Here is a 23,449-nt window from a genome sequence, read left to right as displayed (position 1 = left end):
GTGATAGAAAAAGGATAAAAAGTTTGTCAGAGCTTTTTAGAAAGACAGAGAAAAAAAACTTTTTAAACTTTTTAGAACTTTTAGAAAGTTAGAAGTGCTTTTCAGCACTTAGAAAAGAGTGAAAAGAGGAAATGCAAAACTTTTTGGTTATGTGTATATACACTGAACTTGTTTTGTATATTTTTCTCTTATGAAAAGTACAATGACAAGAGTGGTAAGTAGTCTCAAAGCACTTATCCCACCGCTGCACAACCAATGTAGGAGGCTGGACTGGCTTGTAGTGAGTACCTAGGGGTACTTGCACCTTGCACCAGGCCCAGTTATCCCTTATTAGTGTATAGGGTGTCTAGCAGCATAGGCTGATAGATAATGGTAGCTTAGCAGAGCAGCTTAGGCTGAACTAGGAGACGAGTGAAGCTCCTACAGTACCACTTAGTGTCATATGCACAATATCATAAGAAAACACAATACACAGTTATACTAAAAAATAAAGGTACTTTATTTTTATGACAATATGCCAAAGTATCTCAGAGTGTACCCTCAGTGAGAGGATAGGAAATATACACAAGATATATATACACAATACCAAAATATGCAGTAATAGTCTTAGAAAACAGTGCAAACAATGTATAGTTACAATAGGATGCAATGGGGACACATAGGGATAGGGGCAACACAAACCATATACTCCAAAAGTGGAATGCGGACCACGAATGGACCCCAAACCTATGTGACCTTGTAGAGGGTCGCTGGGACTATTAGAAAATAGTGAGGGTTAGAAAAATAGCCCACCCCAAGACCCTGAAAAGTGAGTACAAAGTGCACTAAAGTTCCCCAAAGGACATAGAAGTCGTGATAGGGGAATTCTGCAGGAAAGACACAAACCAGCAATGCAACAATGATGGATTTCCAGTCGAGGGTACCTGTGGAACAAGGGGACCAAGTCCAAAAGTCACAAGCAAGTCGGAGATGGGCAGATGCCCAGGAAATTCCAGCTGCGGGTGCAAAGAAGCTGCTACTGGACTGTAGAAGCTTAGGTTTCTGCAGGAACGACAAGGGCTAGAGACTTTCCCTTTGGAGGACGGATCTCTCACGCCGTGGAGAGTTGTGCAGAAGTACTTTCCCGCCAAAAGACTGCCAACAAGCCTTGCTAGCTGCAAATCGTGTGGTAAGCATTTTTGGATGCTGCTGTGGCCCAGGAGGGACCAGGATGTTGCAAATTGCGTCAGGAGAGAGAGGGGACGTCGAGCAAGACAAAGAGCCCTCTCAGCAGCAGGTAGCACCCAGAGAAATGCCAGAAACAGGCACTACAAGGATGTGTGAAATGGTGCTCACCCGAAGTCTCACAAAGGAGTCCCACGTCGCCGGAGAACAACTTAGGAGGTCGTGCAATGCAGGTTAGAGTGCCGTGGACCCAGGCTTGGCTGTGCACAAAGGATTTCTGCCGGAAGTGCACAGGGGCCGGAGTAGCTGCAAAAGTTGCAGTTCCCAGCAATGCAGTCTGGCGTGGGGAGGCAAAGACTTACCTCCACCAAACTTGGACTGAAGAGTCACTGGACTGTGGGAGTCACTTGGACAGAGTTGCTAGATTCGAGGGACCTCGCTCGTCGTGCTGAGAGGAGACCCAAGGGACCGGTAATGCAGCTTTTTGGTGCCTGCGGTTGCAGGGGGAAGATTCCGTCGACCCACGGGAGATTTCTTCTGAGCTTCTAGTGCAGAGAGGAGGCAGACTACCCCCACAGCATGCACCACCAGGAAAACAGTCGAGAAGGCGGCAGGATCAGCGTTACAGAGTTGCAGTAGTCGTCTTTGCTACTATGTTGCAGTTTTGCAGGCTTCTAGCGCGGTCAGCAGTCGATTCCTTGGCAGAAGGTGAAGAGAGAGATGCAGAGGAACTCGGATGAGCTCTTGCATTCGTTATCTAAAGTTTCCCCAGAGACAGAGACCCTAAATAGCCAGAAAAGAGGGTTTGGCTACCTAGGAGAGAGGATAGGCTAGCAACACCTGAAGGAGCCTATCAGAAGGAGTCTCTGACGTCACCTGTTGGCACTGGCCACTCAGAGCAGTCCAGTGTGCCAGCAGCACCTCTGTTTCCAAGATGGCAGAGATCTGGAGCACACTGGAGGAGCTCTGGGCACCTCCCAGGGGAGGTACAGGTCAGGGGAGTGGTCACTCCCCTTTCCTTTGTCCAGTTTCGCGCCAGAGCAGGGCTAAGGGGTCCATGAACCGGTGTAGACTGGCTTATGCAGAAATGGGCACCAAAAGTGCCCATGAAAGCATTTCCAGAGGCTGGGGGAGGCTACTCCTCCCCTGCCTTCACACCAGTTTCCAAAGGGAGAGGGTGTAACACCCTCTCTCAGAGGAAGTTCTTTGTTCTGCCATCCTGGGCCAGGCCTGGCCGGACCCCAGGAGGGCAGAAGGCTGTCTGAGGGGTTGGCAGCAGCAGCAGCTGCAGTGAAACCCCAGGAAAGGCAGTTTGGCAGTACCAGGGTCTGTGCTACAGACCACTGGGATCATGGGATTGTGCCAACTATGCCAGGATGGCATAGAGGGGGCAATTCCATGATCATAGACATGTTACATGGCCATATTCGGAGTTACCATTGTGAAGCTACATATAGGTAGTGACCTATATGTAGTGCACGCGTGTAATGGTGTCCCCGCACTCACAAAGTATAGGTGACTTATAAGTTACTTAAGTGCAGTGTAAAATGGCTGTGAAATAACGTGGATGTTATTTCACTCAGGCTGCAGTGGCAGGCCTGTGTAAGAATTGTCAGAGCTCCCTATGGGTGGCAAAAGAAATGCTGCAGCCCATAGGGATCTCCTGGAACCCCAATACCCTGGGTACCTCAGTACCATATACTAGGGAATTATAAGGTTGTTCCAGTAAGCCAATGTAAATTGGTAAAATTGGTCACTAGCCTGTTAGTGACAATTTGAAAGAAATGAGAGAGCATAACCACTGAGGTTCTGATTAGCAGAGCCTCAGTGAGACAGTTAGTCACTACACAGGTAACACATTCAGGCACACTTATGAGCACTGGGGCCCTGGGTGACAGGGTCCCAGTGACACATACAACTAAAACAACATATATACAGTGAAAAATGGGGGTAACATGCCAGGCAAGATGCTACTTTCCTACAATCCTGAAAATGTTTTAACTGTGGAAAGGTCCTCTACAGGGATGGACGTGTGCAAGGGTTCCCTAAACTATTGAAAGAGGTACATCTTAAGAATTTTCTGTATCAAATCAAAGAGAAAGTGAATGCAGTGCCAGTAGCCCATAAGGCCAGACCGATCCTCATCTGATGCAGGAACCCCTAAAACAAGAATTTGTTGAACAAGGGGTCATAGAACCTATAGAAAGTTTCTTATGGTTGGCTCCCATCATAGTCACCAAGAAACCCACTGGAAGGGGAATCAGATTGTGTGTTGACTTAAGGGACTTGGATGCCAAAATCTGGCTCATCGTTTCCCTCTTCCTAGAATAAGTGAAATGATAAGTATGATTGGGGAAGCAAGGTGCTTTAGTGTAATTGACTTATCAGCAGCATACCATCAAATAGAGCTACATCCCAGCGCCAAATCCCTCGCTTCCATCTTTTCAACTAAGGGCAAAGACAATACCACTACCCATATATCTAAGTGGATGTTGGGACCAGAAAGTCTTAATTTCAATATGTAATGTGTGCCCGACAAAAATAACTTTGTTGTTGATTGTCTTTCTAGGCTACGTAGCAAAAAGGCAGAAGAAGAGGATCATGATTCCCCTGATCCAGTGGTATGAATCAATTTACCTGGACTTTTGAAGGATGAATGGGAGAAAGAGGTTAGAGATGATTCCGTCTTAAAATTGATCAGAGAGAAAATACTACATGGGTGGCTTTCAAAATCCAAAGACTTACATGAGGAACTCAAGAGTTACTGGGAGGTATGAATGGAACTTCACATTTATATGGTAATTTGAAGGGATGGAATTGTACTCCCTTTAGAGTTACGGAGTAAACTAGTGGACTTAACTCATGAGGGCCATCTGGGAAGGAGTGTCACCAAGTCTAAACTCAGAGCTACTTATTGGTTTCCAACAATGGACAGTAAAGTAGAAAACAAAGTAAAAGAATGTGTGCAATGAGTGGTAAAACTAAGTACACACAGAAAACTCTGTTGTCTCCAGTAGAGGTAGCCCTCAAATTGTGGGACAATTTGGGGTTGAACATATTAGGTCCTTTAAGTCATCCTATCTGGGATGGAAAATACATGTTGGTATTGGTTGATTACCATTCTCACTGGGTTCCTATGAGGGTAGTGAATCATGTGACCACACAGTATCTTATTGAATTTTTGTCTGATATCTTCATGACGAGGGCATACCAAGCACTTTGATAACAGATAATGGGGTGCAGTTCACTTGAGACACCATGAAGGAATTTCTGTATAAAATGTCTGTTCAACATCATAAAACTGCTTTATATTGTCCAAGAGCTACTGGATTAGTAGAAAGAGCGAAAAGAATGATCAAATAATGCTTACAACTTGCCTCTATTTCAAGAGAATCAGGAGATAGAGCTCTTAAAAACATGCTGTGGTTGTGCTGTAAACTCCTAATGCGGTTACGGGGATTTCACCTTTTTCATAATTGAAAGGGAGACTTCCTGGTACCAAATTAAACCCTAACTGGTTAAAAGGGGGTGAGCCCAAATGGATACATAGGGAGGAAGTGACAGAAAATGTGCAACAACATAAAGTGAAAAATAAGAACAGGTATGATTGGAAACAGTGAACCAAAAATAGACAGTGGAAGGTGGGTCAATGGGCAGTGGTTAAGTACCCTGGTTTACGTCAGATGGAAGGCATAAAGTTTTCCAAACCTTTAAAAATTAAAGTTCAAAGGATTGTAGTGACGTTAGAAGATGGTTGAGTATGGAGCATGGACAGGCTTTCTAAATGTGACTCACTCACATCACACAAATCCATTGTTTCACAGGAAGGACCACATACCACATCAGAGCAGGGGAAGTCCCCGCGGTCTATAAGGAATAAGACAATTCCACCTTGGCACAAGGACTACGTTTTTCATTAATTGTGGAAGGGAGATGTGTTGTAATTACCCAATGACGGTAATTAATTTCAATGAGTGATTCCAGTCAGTCGTATGATATGTTGTAGTTAATGTATAATGAGAAAATGTCTATTAAGTTATAGTTTTCCTACTTAGGTTCAGATATTATCTTACCGTTATAGTAGTACATTCCTTCCCTCTCTTTACACCCCTCTCCCAACTTTAGACAATGGATTGTGCTGAAGCAAGACATAGAACGCTGAGAGGATTCCATTGAAAGACACAGCTGTGAGGTGGCATAGTGTTCTGGCAAATAAAGTTCTTACTATTTGTGCTTACTTTGAGTGATCATTACAGAAACATTTTCAAAAATGCCAGCGTTCCTAAAAGGGACTTCTGCTTGCTGTAAATAACAGGTGTTTCCCATTTGAGAAGAGAGCAGGGGGAACTGGCAGGTGTCCACCACTTCCTGCTTCTCTGAGGTCAACGAACATTATTCCCAGACGGGAAGCTGTCCAATGTGGACAGCTTTAGCTTAGCTAATCTGTTACCACCTCATTTGCGGAGCTGTCAATATTTCAGTGAGGTTGCAAACAGTTGCTACATCTCATTGCAATGCACAAGTAGGAAGGGGAAGCACCTTTCACGCTGGCTTCCTAATTGTAATTCGGAATGAGTCACAACTCTGTTGTGAATTAGCAAAAAAGGTTTTCAACCTCACATAATGAGCATAGGGCCTGATGTACGATCACCAAAAATAGCAGCTCGCAATTTAAGAGCCGCAATTTCTGATGTATGTAAACACTTAGGGCCAGATGTAGCAAAGAAACATTTTGCGACTTGCAAATAGCGAGTCATAGCGACTCGATATTTGCAACTCGCAAAATGTTATGCAGAACGGTGTCTCAGACACCGTCTGCAAGTCGGTATGGGGTCGCAATGACCCACCTCATTAATATTAATGAGGTGGGTCGCAAATTGCGGCCCCATACCGACTATGGGCACTCGCAAACATGGAGGCCTGCTGTAGTCAGCAGACCTCCGTGTTCGTGACTGCTTTAAATAAAGCAGTTTTTTTTTTTCTCTTTGCAGCCCGTTTTCCTTAAAGGAAAACGAGCTGCAAATAGAAAAAAATACCGAAACCTTTTGTTTCGGTTTTTTTCAGAGTAGGCAGTGGTCCATAGGACCACTGCTTGCTCTGAAAAAATAATTTTGTCAGCATTCACGAAGGGGAAGGGGTCCCTTGGGGACCCCTTCCCCTTTGCGAATGAGTTACCATCCACTTCAAGTGGATGGTAACTGCGAGTTGATTTGCGACCGCTTTCGCGGTCACAAATCAACTTAAATCGCGGTGCGAGTCGCAAATAGGAAGGGAACACCCCTTCCTATTTGCGAGTCGGAAACACATTTTGCGAGTCGGTTCCGACTCGCAAAATGTGTTTCTGCATCGCTTGAGGGCTTTTGCACCTCGCAAACGGCGTTTTTCGCCGTTTGCGAGGTGCAAAAGCCTACCTACATCTGGCCCTTAGGCATCAAATTGCGACTCGCAAATGGGAAACATCACAGTTGTCGGTAACTGCTCTTAAAAAGTGACTGCAGTTCGCAAAAAGCGACCTTGTCTCGCAAACTGCGATTGTGAATCGCAAATTGAGACCGTGCCTTCAAATAGGGGAAATCACTTCCTGGTGCACTGCACGGACACCCAGACAGAAAGTTGTGCATCTGGAGATCCCTGCACAGGAGGAATAGCGCTGCACAAGAAGAATAGCACATGGTCCAGACCAGCATCACAGGGCCACTTTGCTGACTTCCTTTGCACCACAAAGAACATTGGCCAGCCAACAGGGGAGCAAAGTTGCTGGGGAGGGCAAACGGAAAATTTAATTCTCAGAGAGGGAACTGGACATCCTGACTGAGGCTTGTTGCAACCATCATGAGGATTTGTTTGGGAGGTTGTTCCGGAGTACCCCTGAGGTAGACAAGTACACAATCTGGAGGGAGATTCAGATTCATATTCAGATTCATGCCCTGGGAGTGGCCGATAGGTCACTCAAAAAAATAAAGAAGAGGTGGTATGACCTGCGCTCCAGGGTCAAGAAAAGGGTTGCAGCCCGGCTTTGTGATGTTCAGGCTACAGGAGGAGGACCATCCAATGTGCCCCACCACATCTGTGGATGTGATGGTCAAAGCAACTCTGGAGCCGGAGTCAGTCTGTGGATATGGGTCCCTGGGCACATCTGCATCCTCACCAATCACTGGTAAGTGTAAATTCCCTTAAATTACTACCTGGCGACAACACCCTGCTGATGACAAGCATGCAACACAGTTTCGCATGTATATACCTCGATGGTCCATGTTGATGAGGGAATAATCACAAGTGGTGCATTATGGTACATGTAGTCATAAACAGAAATAGTGATATAATTGTCAACCAGTATTTGTATCTTTATCAAAACAAATGAGCCAGTGTCTCACACATACATTTTATTCTATTTCACATTTCCCAAATAGATACACCTGGTGAAACACAGGGAGGGGAATGTTAAGAGGGAGAGGACCAGTCCCAGTACCTGTCTCAACTGGAGGCAGGGCAAAGTACCCATGAGTCCACCCTGAAGATCGCTCGCCCATGCAAGTACAGCTGTTACACCATCCCATGCAGCTGGAATTGGCGGTCCAGCGGATTTTGAAGCATCCCCGTGGCCAGGGTCTGGCGTCTGTGCCCAATGCAACGGACCCAAAGGCGCAAACAGGCACTGCAGGTTGCACACTCCAAGGCAGGAATCAGCTACTGGTCTGAGTCAGGAAATGGAGAGACGTTCATGTTGAGGGTTCAGCATCTGCAAAACAAACTCATGTGCATTATTAGCTAGAAAATCTCCATGGGCTTTGAAGTTCTCACCCAGCAGTTGTCTGCCGACCAGGCAGAACTCAACACAAAATTGGATGCCCTCAATGGTTCATTTGACCAACTCTGCAGGGAGATGGCAGAGACAGACACCTGTTAAGGCACCAGAAGCACAGCCGTGCTAGAAGAATGGATGCCCTCACCAGGGCTTTTGGCAGGCTAGCCCAAGCTACTACACAACACAGGAGATGCACACTGTCCCTGCAGGTGGAGATTGGCCACTTCAGTGGCGATGTGGCCGGATGGCTGCATCAGATTACTGCAGCAGCAGAGGCAATACAGACTGCCAGCATTGTCAGTGATGTGACAGGTGATGCAGCGGACAGCTAGGTATTTCGCTTAAGCAGTGTGTCTGCTGCTGAGCCACATGTCCTATGATGGAGCAGCAGCCACCAATCAGCACCGGCAACACCTGGTACCCCGCATGCCAGACGCAGTGCAAAAAAGTGACTGCAGACTGACATTGTGCCTGTCTTGATTTTTTCTTCATGTTCCCCTTTGAGGTGATGTAAACGCACAACATGTGGAGGCACAATATAAATTGCCCTCATGATGGACAGGGTGTCAAACCATGTTGTTTCCATCAAATATATTAAAGTGTTGCCCTTTGGCATTGTAAAACAACAGTTGTTTTGTCATTTTTTGAGTGTGTTGGGTACATGTGAATTTGTACCGTGCACAATATTGCCTTGCTATGTGATCCCTCAGTCTTCTCCCCAATGATGCTCTGCTTCACTCGAATGTCTGTTGTCCAGGTGGAGTGGGGTCATTGTTGTCAGATTCTGATCCAGAAACGTCTATGTGTAAATCATGCCTGAAGGCTATGTTGTACAATAGTTCGCAGCTACCCACTATCTTGCACACTGTTTCATGTGCCTACTGCAATCTCCCCCACTCTTGTGTAGACACCAGATATGTGACTTCAGGAGGCCAAACATACATTCTATCACAGTCCTTGTGCATTTATGTGCCAAGTTCTAACACCTTTCCTGGGGAGTGTTGGCAGTCAAGTAGGGTGTCATGATCGAAGGACACAGGGCATATGTACTGTCACATGTGGAAACACATATGTCGGTCAAAGAACATAAAGTTCCACATATGTACAACAATACAATTCAGTGCACAATCATTCAGTAACCTAATATGAGTCCTTCATCAAAGTCATCTCTTTTTAGATGCTGGAATATGCCACTGTGTCTGAATATATGTGAGTCATGCATACTCCCTGGGTATTTAGTCACAAGGTCTGTGGTGATGATCTGAGCATTGCACACAATGTGTATGTTCATTGAATGTGTGCTCTTTGCTTCTGAAATATGTATTCTAGACGGTATGAGGGACAAATGGGCACGGGTCCCGTCTATGCAGCCGATGGCTGGCAGAATTGTGTTTTGGTGTGCTGCATTTCCTGGTTGTCCCTGGGCATATAGATGTGCCGGGGTATGTGCAGTAGCATAGCATCTAAGAAATTGTTGAAGAAACGCTACAGTGCACTCTGCGATACCCCTCCAGCCAATGTAGTGACATGCTGGTAGCTACCACTGGCCAATAGGTGGACGGTGCACAGGACCTGAACATGGGTGGGGATAGCATTGCTGTGATGTGTTGTGCTCTCCAGGTGTGGTTTCAGGGTGGCAATTACGTCACGGATCACATTGCTACTCAACCTGTACTATTCAAATATCTCCTCCTCTGTCTACTCTAACAGGGACAGCCTAACCCTGAATATCCTCTCCCTCCTCCTCCTCATCAGCTGGTCAGCAAGTAGTTGTCTCCTTTTCACTATCAGGTAAAGGGCTGCCATTGTGAGTGGTCCCTGATGCATTCTGGGCCCTCTTTTTATAGGTTGGTTCAAGTCAACACCTATTTTGGATTGGTGTTAAATTGCATGTGCAAACGGGCCATTTTGTGACTACTCGCAAACTGCAACTTGTTTGTACATGCACTTTTGCAACTCTCATTTAGCGACTCTCCAAATGCGAGTCGCATTTTCCGACCACTATTTTTGTGAGTCTCAAACCACTCACCTCACAATTTCAGGGTTGCGACCACTTGTCGTACATCGCATACAGCCGATTTTGAATTCGCAAACCTGATTGCGACCAATTTGCGAGTTGCAAATCGATCTTTCATCGGGCCCTTAGTGGATTTCAAAGTGTAATTTTGCAGTCACTAACCATGAGATGTTACAAACAACAGGGTTTGCAAATCCAAAACACTATAGTACACCTGGCCCCAAGTCCAACTTGTTGGTGTACATTGTAGAATTTGTCACCCATCTAGGTAACATACTGTGTTATGACAACAAGAGCCACCCGTGCACAAAATGTCCACCTTCGTGTTGGTGAAGTCAGTGGGTTGTTTGGAGAATGAGCAACTATCTTGTTCTTAGCAACTCCTAGGGCTGCTAACTACACTCATCATATTTTTTTATATTCCTAGGCTTGGCTCTTGCTTGCCCCAGAACATGCTTTCCTTCTTTTTTCTTGCCTGACTACCTCACTCGATCCTAGCTCCTGTTTCTCCACCTTTTTCCCTCATTGGAGCTTTTGGTTGAGCGCTCACCTTCAGAATATCTAATGGTATCCATAAAAAGACTCAACCTTTCCACCCTCTTCTCAAATGAAAGAAAAAATAATGTCTTCCTCTGAGTCCAGTTCTGGATGGTCTGCGATGGATAGTACCATCAATGGATAGTACCATCCTCAGTGTATACTGATGGTACTCAAACTCTGTTTCTTTTCCATCATCTATGTCTCTCGACACTGGAGTCTAAGAACTTACACTTGCCTTAATGTACTTCTTGAAGTAGAAGGCAGTTCTAGTCCCAGAAATTGCTAATCTCACTGATATAATTTAACATTCGGTTTGCGAAACTCGCATTGGTGTTTTCGTCAAAAGTGGTTTGCCGGTTTTATTTTCAATCTCCTGGTGCATGAAAACCATGTCCACTTAGGTGTATTGAAGGCTACAGCCCACATCCTTTGATCAGCATATACCTTTGTCTAAGTCTTCATGCTTTTGAGGTGAAATTAGCATCAGATGAGAAAAGCGAGCTTGTAATGAATAGGTAAAAACAAAATCTACTTGGCATCTCCCTGTAAAACTGTAAGGAATGTTGAGATAATCTCTGAGCACTAGAAAATGAGTTGGTTAATTCTAATTTGGTAGCCTTGGATCTCTGACTGGCATTTTTAAAGTTGACATAAACCCACTCCAGCATTCCATTTTCTTGTGGCCAAAACATAGTTATTTTCCTGTGGGTTATGCCCTCACATTTCAAATACTTAGCAAAGTCTAAATTATTAATTAGAGATCCATCATTATCTGTTGTAGGTCTGTTGGGAAAGACCCAAGCTGTGAACACGTCACCTGAGACACTTACTAGTGTAGTGACCGTAGCAGATGGAATTTGGACCACTAATTGCAGCCTACACTATTTGTCAATGATCACCAGCAGTTATTACCAAGATCCATTGGCCTATAGGAGGCTGGCACAAATGATATTCACATTGCATCTGGAAGGAGGGTCATTTGGAGCCCTCTCCGGTGTGTTGCTTTAGTGTGTATTGACACACATCCCAAGGCTCAAGCACCTTGTCTACCATTGAAACAAAATTTAGGAACCATACCTTCTCTCTGAGTAACTTATTTGTGGCTATTGTACCCTAGTGACCAGGGTCGGACTTGCTGTATCAGTCATCCGGTGTTTCCCCATTGGGCTGGAAGATTGGGGAGGCTGCTTTGTGACTGGGGTGGGACGGTTCTGTAGCAGTGCAGCAGTTTTAAAAGCACTGCAGAGTTCCTTGGTTATAGAACAGTTTTCAGGCAACAATAAAAGTGCCAAGATAACTCTGGTAATTAATGTACCTGCTGGAGAGAGATCAGAGTTTTGGCTAGTGGCAGTCTTGACTCATCTAAGGTAGCACAGGGGTTAATATGCCTGCTGCAAAGAACGTGACCTATGCTTATCACAGAACACTTGTGGCTGTCGGCAAGAGAGGCGGAAGGAGGCGCAGCGCGAGAGAAGTGCCGCAGGTGCTGCTGCCGTAAACGCAACCGTGACCACGAGGAGAAGTGAAGCAAGCGGGAGAGCGGTACCATGTTGCAGTGTTATGGAGAGCCACTGAGCAGGTGTTGGACCTGACGGGCGGTGAACTGGGCAGGTTGGGGTGGTGAGGACACTGGATGTGCCGGATGCATTCTTCTGGCCCCGCTGCCACCTCCCTCTAGCCCATTGCTGTGGAGGTTTCACCTGGCCTCTCTTGTTCCTATTGTGGTGGTGGCCCGGGCTGTGGTCCTGTGGCCCTGTGTGTTGCCAGCCTGCCAGCCAGCCAGCCAGGGTTGGATGTCAGCTTCCCAGTGGGGAAAGGATTGAGGACACGCCCGTGTGGGGCTGCCTGAGTGTTTCAGGTGACTGCACCAACTGTTCAGTAGTTTGCTCCAGCCACACAAGGCACTTAAAACCAGGTGCTGTGCCACTGGGGCTGCCGAGTCTCACCAAGGCTTGCGAGGACCATATCGAGGAGGTGGACTGCAGGCAGACAGCAGGCGGACAGCAGGCGACAGGCACAAAGCAAGCAGGCAAGCAATTCAAGAAAAGTAAGTCATGTGAGAGAGTGACTGCAAGGAGGGGAGGAGAAGTGGCAGTTCAAGAAAATTAGTCACTTTTCGCTAAAAGTTGTCAAACTGTCAAACTATCAAACTGGCAATTGTGAGAATTCAACAAAGAACTTGCAAGGAACCAAGAAAAGGTTATGATCCTTCAATGTGTATGGCACAAGGGGGAAATCAAAGAGGGCCAAGGAAGCGTTAGCACACATAGCAAAATCCCCTATGTGCCAAACAGGAACTCGGGCAGAAACTAGAGCAGGAACCTGGAATCATGCATCCAACCCCAGTAAAATCTGCAAGACAAATAGAGGTTTCTGTAAGGGGGCTCAAATCCAGAAGCCTAGACGACAAAAGCAAAGTAGTGGAGACGGAGGCTGGGTTGTCTAGTCTGAAACTCTTTCTGCCAACTTGTGTTGATACTGATGACATCAACGACACAGATGATACTGTGTCTGTTGGGGAAACAGGCCAGGGTGAAACCGATGACACTGGATGTGTAATATTGGCCGGGGGAAAAACTGAGGGAAGTACTACAATCCCTGTCTATTTCATAAATGCATCAAGCAGGCAACAACATAATATAATGGTGCATCCAGACCCGGATGGAAATAAGGAGGCAAGAAAAATCAAGCAAATATTGCATAATCAGAGATTAAAGGCTTCTCTACCCCTCATATACAAACATACCTGCCAGAAAAACACAAACACTATAACTAACTATTGCAATTATCTCAATTTGAGTGCTGATTGGTTGGAGTCACAGGCACATTATTCCATGACTCGTACTGCCCCAGTGCAGCCACTGGTGAAAATGGTGATGTTAAGCTGGTGGGGGCTGAACCGGAGCAACTAGCGGACTGGCACCTAGAAGCATCCCCACTGCAATCACAGCAATCACCGCAGTCACCACAACTAATGCATAACTTTTCAATTAAGGATTGGGTATCTGAAGCAATTACACTACTAGAACGGGAAGTGGCTGCCCTAGGAGATCTAACATCAGGAGAGCAAACTAAGAGCCATGAGTTAAATAGGAACTATCCCCGGGCGTAATCAGGATCACAAGAACCTGGAAATTCTTTTCAAACAACCATATCAGAAAGTACTCAAGTGGAGACAATAGTAATTCAGAAAACAAACGTGAAGGGGTCTGAGTTAGGTCAATCGTTAATCACCCAGTCATCAAAGCTCTCAGCATCACAGTCCTCTCCAATAGGCCAAGCAGGAAAAGATGATCCCACATTATGTAGACAGGACCTTAGCTCATTTAGCTTGGAGCTTTCCTCATTTGACAACTTTGCAATTGAAAATGCAGATCCTCAACTGGATAGCATAACATCGGATGACCTACATTTCTTGGATGGTAATACTCTAAAAGGCCTCAGGGATAAGGAGGACAAGCAATTGGAAGGACATATAGACAATGACAATGATCAAAATGGGCAAAGTCAAAAGAATGGAAATGACATTCCCCTAGACCAACCTATTCCCAGCATTATGAAAATCATGTGCTTAACATTGGACTCAATTGCAAATGTGCTCATGGCCCAGTCTCTTAAACTTGACAGTCAACTTGAGATGACCAGACAATTTACAGCAGCGATAAAGACCATAGACCATAGAATGGCCTTAGTGGAGGGCGCAGTGAGGAAAAACTTAAGACAACAGCCCATTGTGAATCTGAAGACAGGCAAATATGCAGCCTACTGTTGGAGAAATTACTGGAAGTCCCGAAGGTTATTAACAACATAATCGAGGATTGTAGATTTAGGGGGTCATTCTGACCTCGGCGGTAAACGGCTCTTACCGCCGGTCAGAAGACCGCCATTCTACCGCCGCGGCCGCGGTAAACCGCCACGGTCATTCTGACCCACAACAGCCAAACCGCCAAAAACCCGACATCCACGGAAGGCCGCCTCATCAGCGGTCAGCGATAAACTGGAGATGACCAAACCTCCACCGTCACGCCAACACAAACACGCCCATGCCATTACGACCCACGAATCCACGCGGCGGTCTTTCAACCGCGGTATTCCATTGGCGGTACACACCGCCGCGGTCAAAATACACACCCAGCTCCAAAACAAAGCCACATTGGACAATTTGAAATACACACACCTGATACACATACACACACCACTCCCACACATCCAATCAACTATAAAACACACACCCACATCACCCACAAACCCCCACTACTAGAAATTCGGAGAGAAGGCGAGAGAGAGAGAGAGAGAGAGAGAGCACAGCTATCGAAAACCCCAACACACACAGGAACACAACATCATCACCCACACTACATCCACGCACAAAACACCACACACCACCACACACACCACACTCATCACCACAAACACCACCCCACACCACCCCATGGCACCCCAAAGACACCCCAGGTTCTCAGACCAAGAACTCAGGGTCATGGTGGAGGAAATAATTAGGGTAGAGCCCCAGCTATTCGGCACACAGGTGCAGCACACCACCATTGCCAGGAAGGCGGAACTATGGCAAAGGATCGTCGACAGGGTCAACGCTGTGGGACAGCATCCCAGAAACCGGGAAGACATCCGAAAGCGCTGGAACGACCTACGGGGGAAGGTGCGGTCGATGGTGTCAAGACACAACATCGCTGTGCAGAAGACTGGCGGCGGACCCCCACCCACTCCACCCGAATTCACAGCATGGAAGCAAGAGGTCTTGAACATCCTGCATCCTGAGGGCCTCGCTGGAGTAGGCGGAGGAATGGACTCTGGTAAGTCTAATCTCAACTACCTTACCCCCCCAACCACCAGCATGCCAACCCACACCCCCACCCTCACCCCCAACCCCCCAGCACACATCCTCCCTGCCAATGTCTAGCCAACACAACCCACCCAACACAACACCAATCCCTGAATGCCAACACAAACCATGGCCACCCATCACCTAAGTATGACCACTGCACATACCCATCCCCCCACAAACCACCCTCACAACTCCTCCCACAAGGGAATGCCAGCACTGGGGGACAAGGGCACCCACAAATCACACGCCATGGCACACACAGAAGCAATAACCATACTCTTTTACCCCTGCAGGGCCCGAACGCCAACACACCGGCCAGGAGGGTCCAGATTTGTCCATCCCGCCCCCAGAACAGGCCCCCAGTGATGACAGCAGCTCTGTTGACCTACAACCTGATGACCAGCCCGGACCACCGGGGACCTCTGGACAGTCGGTTCCCCACACACAGACACAGGCCACAGCAGACCCAACCCCCTTTGGGAATACCAGCACAGCTCCCACCCAGCGGGCCCATGCCTCTGTCTCCAGGACACGTCAATCAGCGGTGTGTCCGCCACTACAGGGCACCCAGGCTGACCCACCACCCCAACAACAACAGGGACCTATGGGCAGTGGTAGTGGGCACACCGTCCAGGGGACAGAGGCCCGGGGAAACAGGGGAACTGGGAGGGCTGCTGTGCGAGAGGGGGTGGACCGGCCCAGGGAACCCACTCTCCAAGAGGCCCTCACCACCATCATGGGAGCATACCACCACTCCCAGGAGACGATGGTGACGGTACTGGCCAGGTTCCAGGAGATCCAGGCACAGCAGGAGGAACGGTACATGGGGTTCCGAGACGAACTCAGGAACATCGGTTCCGCAATGGGGACCATCGTCCTGGCCCTCACCCAGATAGTCACCACATTGCGGGACCATGTGGCACCCCAAAGGGCCCCTGTCACTAGCCCGGACCACGAACAGCCTACCACCTCCGCCGGCGCTAGTGGACAGGAGGCCCCCACACAACGACAGGCCACCAGAACCCCACCTCCTGCTGAAGATCAACCACCCCGCAAGCGGAACCTGAGATCACACAAGAAGACAGAGTAGGATGCCAAGACCCCCGCCAGCATAAGATACCCCCTGATGTCATCCCACTGTCCCACATTGTCACCCTGTCCAACCTTGAACTGCCCCTGCTCCATCCTTCCACAGGCATATGGACAATGCACCTGTGCGACTGAGAACTGGACTCTGCCATGGACATTACTCCACCCCCACCCATCACCGTTTTACTATCATGGACCCATATGCAGCACTTAAAATAAATCACAATTGCACTTCAAAAATCAGGAGTCTGCTTGTATTCTTTACAAATGTATTACACATAACGGTGCAATAATGTTCAGTCACATTGTGATGACAACATACCAATGTCTATAAGCATTAGTCCATGGTCAAACAAAGCAGCAGTCACGCTGTGGGTCATACAGCTCTGAAAAGGGAAGGGAAAGTCAAAAATCAGTTAAAAGGAACTGGGGGGAAACACAGAAAGTAGAGATGCAGGAGGGCAGAAGTAAATGTAAAAAGGCATGGGTGATTCTTACCTGTGTGCTACTGAAAATACTGTTGTATAACTGTGTCCCTGTTGTCCGTGTCGTCCCCGTCGTCTTCCTCCTCTTCACTCTCCACAGGCTCCACAGCTGCTACAACACCACCATCTGGACCATCCTCCTGCAGGAAAGGCACCTGGCGTCGCAATGCAAGATTGTGAAGCATACAGCAGGCCACGATGATATGACACACCTTCTTTGGTGAGTACATTAGGGATCCACCTGTCATATGAAGGGACCTAAACCTGGCCTTCAGGACCCCGAAGGTCCGTTCTATAATCCTCCTAGTTCGCCCATGTGCCTTATTGTAGCGTTCCTCTGCCCTGGTCCGGGGATTCCTCACTGGGGTCAATAGCCAAGGCAGGTTGGGGTAACCAGAGTCACCTATTAGCCACACACGGTGTCTCTGTAGCTGTTCCATCACATAAGGGATGCTGCTATTTCGCATGACATACGCGTCATGCACTGATCCAGGGAACTTGGCATTTAGATGGGAGATGTACTGGTCAGCCAAACAGACCACCTGGACATTCATCGAATGGTAATTTTTTCTATTTCTGTACACCTGCTCATCGTCTTTTGGGGGTACTAAAGCCACATGGGTCCCATCAATGGCACCAATGATGTTGGGGATATGTCCAAGGGCATAGAAATCACCCTTCACAGTGGCCAAATCACCCTCCTCAGGGAAAACAATGTATCTCTGCATGTATTTCATCAGGGCAGACAACACTCTGGACAAAACCTTAGAAAACATAGGCTGAGACATCCCTGATGACATGGCCATTGTTGTCTGAAAAGACCCACTTGCCAAAAAATGGAGTAATGACAGAACCTGCACCAGAGGGGGAATCCCTGTGGGTTGGCGGATGGGGGACATCAGGTCAGGCTCCAGCTGGGCACACAGTTCATGTATAGTGGCTCGGTCAAGTCGGTATCGAAGTATAATATGTCGTTCTTCCATTGTCGACAGGTCCACCAGCGGTCGGTACACGGGAGGATTCATCCTTCTCCTCGCAAGTCCCAATGGACGGTGCCTAGGAAGGACAACATGGAGCACAGAGTCAAGCAACCCACAGGTACGCTCACCCAGCTTGCACAGTACACGAATCACTATGCATTGAAAGGCTTGTATGAGTGGCAATGCAAGGCCTAGGCCTGTGTGACGCAGTAGCAATTAAGCCATGTGGGCCCTTGTAATGGCGGCTGCCTGACCTGAGAAGTGTGACAGTGGGATATGAGGTCAACGCGCTGGCGTGGCACACCGTGGCGGTAGGCGGTCAAAGACCGCAGTGCGAAGGCGCATTGGTTAACATTGAACCCTATGGGTCTCAGGAGCCAATGACGAGGTGCGCTGGCGGTCGTGGTACGCACCGCAGCGGTACGCACCGCCGCGGGCGTGACCGCCATTTTCTATCTGCTTAACCACTCGAGACCTGACCATCCACAGGAGAGGACCTATACTGCAAGTGCTGCTGTGACCTCGGTCTGGAAGAGACAATGGCTGCTGCGACTGGGGAAAGGGCCCCTGCCTTCACTTCAGAAGAGTTGGAGAAACTTGTGGATGGGGTCCTGCCCCAGTATGCGCGACTCTACGGTCCTCCAGACCAACAGGTAAGTACACTGTGTGCACGTTGAATGGGCTATGCCTGGGTTGTGTATGGTGGATGTAAGATAGTCGGGTGGGGAGCGAATGAGGAGTGCAAGGCACGACAGATGAGAGCATGTGCCACATGGCAGGGTTGGGGAGGGGGGGGCAATCACATCTAACATGCAGAAAAATGATGAAAATTCCTTTCCCACCCTGTACATGTCAAATAGGTCAGCGCCCATCAGAAAGTCGACATTTGGCGTGCCATCGCCAAGGAAGTCCGGGCCCTGGGGGTCCACAACAGACGGGGCACCCACTGCCGAAAGAGGTGGGAGGACATCCGCCGCGGGACCAGGAAGACCGCCGAGTCACTGCTGGGGATGGCCTCCCAACGTAGGAGGGGTGCCAGTCGTACCTTGACCCCCCTGATGTCCCGGATCCTGGCGGTGGCCTACCCCAATTTGGATGGCCTACCCCAATTTGGATGGACATCACAGCAGACACAAGGGGGTGAGTACCAGCACATTCTGCTATCTTTACATGCAGTGGAGGCGTCTGGGTGGGGGAGGAGGGCTGTGGGTGACATTAGGCCAGGGCGCTTTCTGTAGTGTAGTCCCCTCCTTTAGGCATGGCCCTGTGTCCCCGCCCCCCACCTCTGTAGGGTGCCAAGTACAGCAATCCATGGTCCAGCATCACCCATGTGCGCATTTGTTGTCCATAGACCTGTTGGCCTAGTCACAAGTACTGAGTAGTGTACCCCGATTGCGCGGTGTAGTGCATGAGGCTCCTGTGTCTGTCCTCTCCGCCAACGGTGTTGACAATGCATGCACTCAACCTGTTTTTATTTCTCCCCCCACTCTTTTTCTTTATCTTCTTGTGCATGTGTGCATTAGCATCATCAGGCGGAGGAGAATTGGCATCGGAGCACGAGGGAGCTGCAACTCACAAGGCCCCAGTGGGCCATGCTACAGACACCGAGGTCACCAGTGATACGGAGGGCGAGGGGAGCACCACAACGGGGACCCGTGGTGACACCAGCGACACCGACACGTCCTCGGAAGAGAGCTCCCTAGCGGTGGCGGCAACATCCGGGCCCAGCGCACCAGCTCCGCCCTCCCAGCAGCCCCTCAGCCTTCGCTCCGTGCCCGCTCGCCCAAGAAGGCGGGCATCTCCTTCGCCCCAGGCACCTCAGGCCCTGCCCCTGTTACCCCTGCTGCCCTCAGTGAGGAGGTCATTGACCTCCTACAGACCATCATTGTTGGGCAGTCTACCCTTCTGAATGCCATCCAGGGGGTAGAGAGGGAGGTGCATCGGAGCAATGCATACCTGGAGGGCATTCATTCGGGTCAGGCTGCCCATCAACGATCGTTCAATGCTCTGGTCTCAGCACTGACGGCAGCCATTGTCCCTGTTTCCAGCCTCCCTCTTCTAACTGCCTCCACCCTGTCTCTGTCTCCTGTTCCTCAGCCTATCCCATCCACACCATCAGACCAGCCTGCACACACCTCAACACCCAAGGGCAGCTCATCCAGACATAAGCACCACAGATCACACAAGCATTCACCCAAGCAACACCCAGATGCAGACATGGCAACAGTCACTACCACCTCTGTGTCCCCCTCCTCCTCGTCTCCCTCCTCCCTCCCTGTGACGTCTCCACTCACACCTGCATGCACACCACCATCAGCCAGTACTTCCATCACCAGCACACCCTCCAGTACAGTCCGCACACGTGCAGTCACCACCCCCACTGCCATTTACACGTCCCCTGTGTCCTCTCCCACTGTGTCTGTCACCCCCTCTTCCAAGACACACAAACGCAGGCAGCCACCCACCCAACAGCCAACCACCTCACGACAGCCTACGTCACAAGCACCTGCACCCAAAGACAGCACACCTGACTCTCCTACAACCACATCCTCTTCCTCCACTCCCATACCCACTACACCTACCCTTTACATTGGTCCTAAAAAACTTTACCTCTCCAAACTTAACCTCTTTGCCCCACCTGACCCACCCCCTCCATCTGCTAAGAGTCCCAAGAGCACCTCAGCCACCACCAGCCCTGCTTCAAGTGTCACCATTGTGCACGGGTTTTGGAGTCCACCCTTTCCCAGCACTGATACATCGGCCAGCAGCAAGGGGACAGCCAGCCCCCCCCCCTGGAAAGAGGACCCGTAAAATCAAGGGCCGCCGCGAGAAGACTGACACGGCTGCCCCCAAGGAGCAAAGTCCTGGGCCGTCACCTGCCACAACATCCAGGGGAGGCAAGGGCCAGAGAGCCTCATCGAAGGAGGGCAAGGGCAGCAGGGCGGAGAAGTCAGCCAGCAGGGGCGCGGACAAGGAGGGCCCCACAAGCCCCATCCCGGGTGTGAGGGAGGACACCCACGGGCCCAGGACTCCGTCAGCGAAGGGTCCAGCAAATGCACGGTCGGAGGGCGACTAAGCAGGGAGTCCTGGCCAGGTCTGGCTCCCTTGAATGACTGGACAAGCACCGCTGAAGAGGGCCCCGCCGTGCAGAAAGGCACCACTGAAGAGGGCCCCGCCGTGAAGAAAGGCACCGCTGAAGAGGGCCCCGCCGAGAAGAAAGGCACCACTGAACAGGGCCCCGCCGTGAAGAAAGGCACCGCTGAAGAGGGCCCCGCTGTGAAGAAAGGCACCGCTGAAGAGGGCCCGCTGTGAAGAAAGGCACCGCTGAAGAGGGCCCCGCTGTGAAGAAAGGCACCGCTGAAGAGGGCCCCGCCGAGAAGAAAGGCACCGCTGAACAGGGCCCCGCCGTGAAGAAAGGCACCGCTGAAGAGGGCCCCGCCGTGAAGAAAGGCACCGCTGAAGAGGGCCCCGCCGTGAAGAAAGGCACCACTGAAGAGGGCCCCGCCGAGAAGAAAGGCACCGCTGAACAGGGCCCCGCCGTGAAGAAAGGCACCGCTGAAGAGGGCCCCGCCGTGAAGAAAGGCACTGCTGAAGAGGGCCCCGCCGAGAAGAAAGGCACCGCTGAACAGGGCCCTGCCGTGAAGAAAGGCACCGCTGAAGAGGGCCCCGCCGTGAAGAAAGGCACCGCTGAAGAGGGCCCCGCCGTGAAGAAAGGCACCGCTGAAGAGGGCCCCGCCGTGAAGACAGGCACCGCTGAACAGGGCCCCGCCGTCTCAAGCACCGCTCCGCTGGGCCCCGCCGTCTCAAGTACCGCTCCGCTGGGCCCTTCCTGTCAAGCACCGCTCCGCTGGGCCCTTCCTGTCAAGCACCGCTCCGCTGGGCCCTTCCTGTCAAGCACCGCTCCGCTGGGCCCCGCCGTCTCAAGTACCGCTCCGCTGGGCCCTTCCTGTCAAGCACCGCTCCGCTGGGCCCTTCCTGTCAAGCACTGCTCCGCTGGGCCCTTCCTGTCAAGCACCGCTCCGCTGGGCCCTTCCTGTCAAGCACTGCTCCGCTGGGCCCCGCCGTCTCAAGCACCGCTCCGCTGGGCCCTTCCTGTCAAGCACCGCTCCGCTGGGCCCCGCCGTCTCAAGCACCGCTCCGCTGGGCCCTTCCTGTCAAGCACCGCTCCGCTGGGCCCCGCCGTCTCAAGTACCGCTCCGCTGGGCCCTTCCTGTCAAGCACCGCTCGGCTGGGCCCCGCCGTCTCAAGCACCGCTCCGCTGGGCCCTTCCTGTCATGCACCGCTGGCCCATTGACAGTACCGGTTCTGTGTCGAGCTAGTGTTCATGCTGCACTCGGGGCACCCTGCCTCCTCCATGACCAGTGGAGTCTGTAATCCACCTGATGGACTGTGGCTTTGCACTCCCCAGGATGGGACAGTGGGCATGGTGGCCCCTTCATGGTTCTGGCGTCGTGGACCCCTGTGGCTGAGGTGCCCCCCATTCCCTTCCCCCTGAGGTGCCTGTAGTTTTGTCATCTGATGCCCCAGCAGTGTTCTCTCCAACGGACTCAGGTCTCCTGTGTGGGCTTTGCCCATGTGTTTGGTACACATTGGCCCACGGACTGTGGAAATTTGACACACTGAGCAGGACTTATTGACTTTGTACATAGCTTTCGCACTGTTCATGATTTTTGCTTTGATATGTCATTACGATAATTTTCCATGACCTCAATGAACCCAATTTTACATAAATTTAATTTAAAATGTTATTATGTCTTTGCATTTTTTAGGGGGGGTTGGGGGGAGTCACTCAGTTGTTGCTCTGCATTGGTATGTTGATAGTTGGGGGGGGGGGCGTATGTGTGTGCCCGTAACCTTTCGTCCTCCCCCCTCCCCTGTGTCATAGGTGCAGTACTCACCGTTGTCTTCTGCGCCGGAGTTCGTACTCGTGGTAGATGAGCAGGTAGACAAGAGCTGGTAGGATGTTTAATTCGGGTTCCATGCTGTCCTCCGTCCTCGTGGAGTGTATAGAGGTGAGCGTTTTCCCGTTCGTAGTCTGTTTCCGCCGTGTTTTTATCGGCGGGGCTCCCGCCCCGGAAAAGGTGGCGGATTGGTGAGTTGTGATACTGTGGGCGGTACATTGTCTGCCGCCTGCCTGTTGGCGGTGACCGCCGTGCTGTTTGTCTGTCCCGCCGTGGCGGTCGGAGTGTTAAAGTGGCGGGCTGTTTTGGCGGTTCCCGCCAGGGTCAGAATTCCATTTTTTGGACCGCCAGCCTGTTGGCGGGTTGGCCGCCGCTTTATCACCGACGGCCAGGGTCAGAATGACCCCCTTAGTCTTAAAAATCCATCTATGATTGGCCCTGAGTCTAAAGAAACAGTGTCAAGAAAGTCAACATACAGATCAGGTCCACTAACCTTTCGACGTGTAGATTGCCCAGAAACTAGCGGATGTACTGAGGAGATAGACAAAATGAGCGGAACTCTTACACCAGTAACTGAAGCTCCAAGCGTGGAGGGAAAGAAGGCCTACAGTAAAATGTCTCAACT

The sequence above is a fragment of the Pleurodeles waltl genome, chromosome 12 (genome assembly GCF_031143425.1).
Source record: "Pleurodeles waltl isolate 20211129_DDA chromosome 12, aPleWal1.hap1.20221129, whole genome shotgun sequence".
In the NCBI taxonomy this organism is placed as follows: Eukaryota; Metazoa; Chordata; class Amphibia; order Caudata; family Salamandridae; genus Pleurodeles; species Pleurodeles waltl.
The sequence above is the reverse complement of the archived record's forward strand: the minus strand, read 5'-3'. Positions refer to the sequence as shown.